At 42.3% G+C, this 8345-nt stretch overlaps 1 pseudogene; it reads left to right on the top strand.

The window, feature by feature from the left end:
* The first annotated feature begins 6469 nt into the window (after positions 1-6469).
* LOC112394260 (high mobility group protein B1 pseudogene) lies at positions 6470-7112 on the top strand (annotated as a pseudogene).
* Positions 7113-8345: the final 1233 nt, after the last annotated feature.

The raw sequence follows: 8345 nt of genomic DNA, 5'->3' as shown, positions 1-8345 counted from the left end.
TCACCCATCACTGCTCCTCACAACTGTGTCCCTGGGCAAGTTTCTCAACTTTTTGAGCCTCAGTTTCCTCATCTGGAACTGTGAAGATAATAACACAAATCTCACAAAACTGTTGTTTTGAGGATTAAATTAGAGAGTGGATGTGAAGTGCTTAAGACATTGCCACAATACGTAATGCACTCAATAAATGGGAGCCCCTCTAGTGCCATGGTTAAGTTTACAGGCTCTGGAGTCAGACTGTCTGGGATTCATTTCTGCCGCTTGGCAACTGTGTGACCCTGAGCTCGTTACCTAACTTCTTTTGCCTCCATCGTGTCCTCTGTAGCCACCCCATAGAATTGTGTTACTGGGATTGGGATCATACATGTAAGCACTGGCTCACAGAAAACACCCACATGTTTTTTTGGATGGTGGGCATGTGTTCCCTAACTAGGAGGAAGCACGTCCTTGTCCTGGGATTCAGTGACAAGATGCGTCTTTAGGTTAACACCTTGGGCACTCTTAAGGAAACTGAGCTCAAAGCGGAGGTGCCATGTGACACTGGATGCTTCTGGTCATAACCGTGAGCCAGGCATCAGGTAAACTCGGGTGGATGCCGCCTTGCAGAGTTACTGATGATCCCACCATAAACCAGTGCAAAAGAGTCAATGTTGGTGTTACCTCTGGGCTGCAAGAAACACATCCACCCCAGACAAGGTAAAGCAAATCGCTTCCGCCTCCTGGAAAACATCAGAAGGAAATCGCAGAACAATAGCAGAGTGAAGGAGCAAAACTGTCAGAGGCTTTCATTAAGGATGGGTGCAGGGTTGTGCCATCCAGCTAGCACTTGGGGATTTTGCAGAGCCCAGGGAGTGACTGGTGGCATGGAGGCTCTGGAAAGTGCCCAATGCACGGGCAGTTGGGTAATCCCCATATCACAGAGGCCCAAGGTATCAATAGAAGGGGATGGCATCATCAAATCTCAGAGTTGGGAGAAATCCCAGAGGTCCCACCAGATGCGTGAATAGCTCCTACCTTCTAGGACAGTGGTCACATCAACATCTGCTTGTGCAACCCAGTGGAGAGTAGTTCATTATCTCTTGTGGTAGTTCATCTTGTTTATGTATGTCTCTGATTGCTAGTTCCCTCTTAAATTAAGAAAAATCTGCTTAAAGTTCTAGCTCTGGTTCTAGTTCTGCTCTGTGGTAGCACACAAACAAGCCTCCTAACACATACTAGTTTTCTAGACATTTGAAATCAGTTCCCATCCCCTCTGAGCCTTCTCATCACCAGGACAAACAGCTCTAGCTCCTTCTATTGTGTCTCGGTGATCTGAACTCTCTCCACCACCCTCAGGATTCTTCTCTTGACCTTCTCTTTCTAGAAATAAGACAAAATCACCCAGGTACCCCACAGCCAGAAAAACAAAAACAACTTTTACTTCGCTTGTGTTCTTTATCCACTCTTTAGCTCTGTGCTGACACTCTCTTATATAGTTGGTATCATAGCATTTGGGGGATGCTACTGTCTTCACATCACGTGGTGGATTAAAATGGCCACAAATTCTTTGCTACTCTTTCCACCGAGAGTTGGAGCCTATTTCTCCACCCCTTGAATCTGGGCTGGCCTTTTGATTTGCTTTGGCCAGAACATAGCAGAGGTGATGTCTCAAGAGACCTAGCAGCTCCCACTCTGGTCCTCTTGGGATTCTGGCCTGAGACCACCATGCTGAGAAGAAGTCCAGGATATGAGAGCCAGTGGAAAGAGAGGCCCATTTCTTTCAAACATTCCAGCCATCGCACCCGAGGCCCCAGACACACAAGTGAGGCCATTCTAGTGCATCAAGCCCAAGATGCAGCTGCATGAATGGGGCCAGGAGAGACGAACATAAGAATTGCACTTTCAACCCAAAGAATGGTAAAAGAATAAATTGTTCATGTTTTAAGCTACTAAATTTTGAGGGGTTTATTATGCAGCAGTAGAAAACTGATATTTTTACAGCAGAAATCATTCACTGAGTGCTTGTACTCTACACTCACCCACAAGGGTTTTTCCCCTTGCAATAGTGAAATATTTACCTACCGACTTTCTCCCCTTAGGTGTCCTCAGCTTAGGGCCCCCTGCCCTGGGGGAGAGAGTCCAGCTATCTTGTTTTGCCAATCAGCTGCATCACTAAGAACACATGCCCAGCATGGGAATGAGCTGCTCAAGCCAGGAAACTAGACCCCTATTTTAAGTGACAGTTGTCATAGAAAAACAGAATGTCTGAAACTGACATCAGGAATAGGGTGTTATTCAGTGGCTGGTATCTTATTGCCTGATACTGGGAGGAAGTTACAAGCCAAAGGAAAACACAATAGCATATGGAAGAGGCCAAGTGGTAGACTCTCTGTGGAGTCAAGAGAGGAACAAAATACTAACTTCCATTGCCAAGAAGTTCTTTTTTTTTTCTTTCTTTCTTTTTTCAATATCTTTCTTTGGGTCTTTGGATTTCCAGGTAGCAAGACCTTAACAGAACTATAGAAATCAATTCATTTCAACAAACAATTCTGAGCATCTATTAAGTGCCACACCCTGTGGATGGGGAGGCAATGAAAAACAACACAGGTTCTGCCCTCAAGGAGGTCAGTTCAGAGTGGTTCACATCCAGAAGACTTCATCGCAAGTAGCAAGGCTTGTAAATACGTCAAGATATCTGCTGTAGCTGTGATGCTTTAGCTCTGGAATCAGCAATTTCTCTACAAAGCCTTGGTTCACAAATAAGATATACTATTGGCCAATAAGCACATAAAAACGTTGCTCAAGAGTATTAGTCATCAGGAAATTTATATTAAAACCACATGATATACCATTACACTCACTAGAATGGCTAAAATTAAAAGAATGATAATAAAATCATTGAAAAAGCTGTGGATGACTAAAAAGCTCATACTGTTGAGCTCTGGAACAACTTTGGGGAAAAATTGGCAAGTTTTAAATAAACTTGTAAAGTTTTGTATTTACCATGTGACGTAGGAATTTTACTCCCACGTATTAACCTAAGAGAAATGAAAATCTAAGTCCACACAAAGACTTGTACGTGAATGTTCACAGCCACTTTATTCATAACAGTAAAATAATTGGAAACAAGGCAAATGTCCATTATCAGATGATTGGATCAAGAAATTGTGGTATGTCCATACAATGAACTACTGCTCTGCAATAAATAGACGTGAACTGTGATACACGAGACAACACAGGCCGATCTCAAAAACGTTATGTTGAGTCAAAGGAGCCAGGCACAAAAGAATATACACTATATGATTTCGTTTGTATGGAATTCTAAAGAAGATGAATGTATGGTAATAGAAAGCAGATGAGTGGTTGCTTGAAGCTGGTGTTGGGTTGCTGAGCTTAACTGGGAAGGAACAACATAAGAAAACCTTGGGGGTAATAGAAATGTTCCGTGTTGGGTAATAGAAATGTTCCATATGTTGGGAAATAGAAATGTTTCATATGTTGGATGTGAGCAGGGGGGTAGTTGCAAGGGTATATGCATTCATCAAAACTCATCAAATTGTACACTTTAAGTGGATTCATTTTATTGTACGTAAATTTTGTTTCAATAAAGCCGATGAAAAAACTTTACGAAAGCATATATTCAGAGAAGTGCTACTATTTCTACCCCTTCTACTCAGTGTTCTGCCGGAGCCAGCTTGCACTTGCTTGCAAGAGCCAATTCTGTGCATCTCTGCAGGCAGCTTGAAATTGACCACGTTGGGAGTATTTACACCAAGGAAAGTGGCAAATTTACAAACCAAGGCTTTTGCAGGGTTTTATTTTTTCCAGATAATTGGTTTACCTGCCTATCGCTGCCTCTACCTGACCTATCTTCCAGTCCTTGTACATAAACCATCTCACTGGTTTCTAGTTTATTCTGCCTGTATCTTTTTGTAAAAATCAGCAGACATGTGTTTGTTTTCTTATTTCCTCTTTTTTCTTACACAAAAGTAGCATTCTGTGTATGCTTCTTTGCATTTTTCCGCTTAACAATAAATCCAGGGACTCACTCTGCAGAGTACCCCATTGTTTGACTGTACTGTAGTTTACTCAACCAATTGACTGCTTTGGGGCATTTAAGCCGTTTCCGGTATTCTGCAGTTACAAGTTACCCATAATGCTATAACAGATAACCGTGTGCCTGTGTAGTTTTGTGTTGTTGGAGGTGTCTTTTGAACTTAAATTCTTAGAAATGGGATTGCTGGCCAAAAAGGCACATGTTACATATTACCAACTTCCTCTCCATCAGGCTGTACTAGTTTGTATTATCACCAGCAATGTATGAGAGTGTCTGTATCATTACCACCTTGCCAACCACGTATGTTGTTAAGCTTTTGAATTTTTGCCAATATGGTGAGTAAGGAATGGTATCTCAGTGTAGTTTCAATTTGTGTGTCTCATAGTGAGTGAAGTTGAACTTCTTTTCATGTAAAAGGGTATGGTGCAGACTCTTGCCCCCCACCCTACAAAACCTTTCATTTATACGGCCCCTTCTTGTCTGACCAGGTCTTAGCGTCTTATTTCAAGTCATTGAAAGAGAATCTGATTGGCCCACCTGCCTGTGACTTGGTTGCTACCCCAGGTGCGTTCGGCCCTGATCAGCTGTCTATTCCTGTCATACAACAGGGGCTTGATGGGAGTTCTCAGAAGGCAGTGAGCAGTCACTGTATGAAAGATGTTGAGGGAATACCAGTACTGAAAATGTGTGTTGGAGCCCAGATGGCCCCTTCTGCTAAGGCTGATACTGTCTGACAATTCCGTCATTCAATACATATTTCTCACTGAGTACCTACTATGTGTAAATGCTGGTCTAGGCACCACGGAGGAGGCAATTTTTTATATTAAGAACATATTATGGAGCATTTCAAACAAATATAAAAGTAGAGAAAATATATAATGAAACTCCATGGACCCATCACCCAACTACAACTATCAACTCATTTCCATTTTTTTTTCCATCTATACACCACATACTACCCTCCCCCATGGCTTTACGTCATTTCATTTGTAGATATGTCAACGTGAATCTCCAAAAGATAAGAGCTCCTAACTATAAGGACATAACCATAATAACATTATCACACCTTAAAAATGAACAATAATTGCTTCATATCAAACATTCACTCATTTCAGGTTTGCATGTTTGGTTGTTTTTACAGTTTGTTCAAATCAAGATCTAAATAAAGTTCATATATTGTAATTGATTGGTACGCCTTTCAAGCTTCTTTTAATCTATAGCTTCTCCCTTTTCTCTCTCTCTTTTTTCCTTTCAACTTAAGTATTGGAGAAACCAGGTCATTTGTCCTACAGAGTTTCCCACCCGTGGTATTATTTAAAATATTCCTCCATCCTCTGTACTTCTTTGAAATTCAGATTTTGGGACTTCCCTGGTGGTGCAGTGGTTAAGAATCTGCCTGCCAATTCAGGGGACACGGGTTCAAGCCCTGGTCCGGGAAGATCCCACATGCTGCAGAGCAACTAAGCCCGTGCGCCACAGCTACTGAACCTGTGCTCTAGAGCCTGCAAGCCACAACTACTGAGCTCACGTAACACAACTACTGAGCCTGTGTGCTGCAACTACTGAAGCCTGCACACCTAGAGCCTGTGATCCAGAACAAGAGAAGCCGCCACAATGAGAAGCCCGCACACTGCAATGAAGAGTAGCCCTGCTCGCCACAACTCGAGGAAGCCTGTGTGCAGCAATGAAGACCCAATGCAGCCATAAATAAATAAATAAATAAATAATAAATAAATTCAGACTTTATTTTATTTTATTTTTTCGGCTGCATCACACAGCATGTAGGATCTTAGTTCTCCAACCAGAGATGGAACCTGAGCCCCCTGCAGTGGAAGTGTGAAGTCTTAACCACTGGACCGCCAGGGAAGTCCTCAGATTTTATACATTTATTTATTTATTAAAAATTTATTTCTTTATTTATTTTTGACTGTGTTGGGTCTTCGTTGCTGCGTACGGGCTTTCTCTAGTTGCGGTGAGCAGGGCCTGCTCTTCGTTGCAGTGCACGGGCTTCTCACTGCGGTGGTTTCTCTTGTTTCGGAGCACGGGCTCCAGTAGTTGCGGCACGTGGGCTCAGCAGTTGTGGCACGGGGGCTTTAGAATGCAGGCTCGGTAGTTGTGGCGCATGGGCTTAATTGCTCCGCCGCACATGGGATCTTCCCGGACCGGGGCTCAAACCCGTGTCCCCTGCTTTGGCAGTGAATTCTTAACCACTGCGCCACCAGGAAGTCCCTATACATTTACTTTTGCAAGACTCTTTCAGACAGACACAAATATATGGCTGTCGACAGAGTGGAGAGAGTCAGGAGGCTGCGTCTGGCTCCAGCTGTCATAGCCATTGCAGTAGGTTGAGCTCCATAGAGACAGTTCCCCGGGCAAGGGAGAGCCAGATGGGCACTGGGCCCCCTGTGCCTCACTGCGGAAAAATAATTAAACATGGGGAAAGGAGATCCTAAGAAGCCGAGAAGCAAAATGTCATCCTGTGCATTCTTTGTGCAAACTTGCCGAGAGGAGCACAAGAAGAAGCATCCAGATGCTTCAGTCAGCTTCTCAGTGTTTTCTAAGAAGTGTTCGGAGAGGTGGAAGACCATGTCCGCTAAAGAGAGAGGAAAATTCAAAGACATGTCAAAGGCTGACAAGGCCCGTTATGAAAGAGAAATGAAAACGTATATCCCTCCTAAAGGGGAAACAAAAAAAGTCCAAGGATCCCAATGCACCCAAGAGGCCTCCTTCGGCCTTTGTCTTGTTTTGTTCTGAGTATCGTCCAAAAATCAAAGGAGGACATCCTGACCTATCCATTGGTGATGCTGCAAAGAAACTGGGAGAGATGTGGAATACGCTGCTGCAGGTGACAAGCAGCCTTATCAGTAGAAGGCTGTTAGGCTGAAGGAAAAGTACCAAAAGGATATCGCTGCACACAGAGCGATATATCCCTGCGTACATACCGATATGCAGGGAAGCCTGATGCAGCAAAAGAGGGAGTTGTCAAGGCTGAAAAAAGCAAGAGAACAAGGAAGAGGAGGAAGATGAGGAAGACGAAGAGGATGAAGAAGAAGAAGAAGATGATGTCGATGAATAAGTCGGTTCTAGCGCAGTTTTTTTTTTCTTGTCTATAAAGCATTTAACCCCCCTGTACACAACTCACTCCTTTTAAAGAAAAATATTGAAATGTAAGACTGTGTAAGATTTGTTTTTAAACTGTACAGTGTCTTTTTTTGCGTAGTTAACACACTACCGAATGTATCCCTAGATAGCCCTGTCCTGGTGGTATTTTCAATAGCCACTAACCTTGCCTGGTACGGTACGGGGATTGTAAATTGGCATGGAAATTGAAGGCAGGTTCTCGTTGGTGCACAGCACAAATTAGTTATATACGGGGATGGTAGTCTTTTGCTCTTGCCCATTTTGGATCAGACTAGTCATTACAATGTTTATCTTTCATACAGTTGGCTGATAAAAACCTTTTGTCTAGACACCCTGCATACTGGTGATGAGGGTAATAAGAGTTGAACTGAGACAGTTTTCATCCATAACTGAAACTCAGATCTTGATCGGTTGATATCAGATTTCACATAGCCCAGTTACATTTACAAAGTGAAGGGTAACCAATCTACTCACAGGACTGGATTATTAGAATCAAACGTTTGAAAGTTTGTCCTTGAAGGACTAATAGAAAAGTATGTTCTAATCTTTACATGAGGACTCTACATTCTTGAACTCTCATTACCATGGAATGGCAGCTATATTTGCAGTTCCCACGTTAGAGACCTGAGAAGGTATCCCCAAAAGCATGAGCTTAAAATACAAGACTAACATATTAAATTTTTTTGTTGACATTAGTCCCAGCAAAGGCTCTGGAAAAAAAGTGCTGGCTATAAATGTCTTCTCCTATTTATCTAAATATGGATTGTTTAGGAAACTTGAGACCCTCCACTAAAGGTACTTTTAATTAATTGGGCCAACTTTTAAAATGGTATACCGCATTTTAAATCAGGTATATTTTCCTATATTATGGTCTGCCCCTTTATAAATCAAATAGACATGAGGGAAGAAGACACTTAAGCTTTTGTGATCTCAGTATGAATTATCTGATTTATTTGGATTTGAATTTTCTTTACAAAGCTCAGGCTCATTCATTAGAGTCATATGTTTGTCTGCTTAGCAGTTTAGGGAACACTTTGGCAATTTTGTGGTTTTTGAGATTATCATTCTCTTAAAGTGCCAGTGTTTTAAAATAGCGTTCTTGTAATTTTACATGCTTTTGTGATGGACTGATGTGTTGTTATATAATGTGGACTTGGATTCTTTCCAT

Source organism: Neophocaena asiaeorientalis, unplaced genomic scaffold, assembly GCF_003031525.2.
Source record: "Neophocaena asiaeorientalis asiaeorientalis breed wild unplaced genomic scaffold, Neophocaena_asiaeorientalis_V1.1 scaffold134, whole genome shotgun sequence".
In the NCBI taxonomy this organism is placed as follows: Eukaryota; Metazoa; Chordata; class Mammalia; order Artiodactyla; family Phocoenidae; genus Neophocaena; species Neophocaena asiaeorientalis.
Note: the sequence above shows the minus strand (reverse complement) of the source record. Positions and strands in the feature narration are given on the sequence as shown.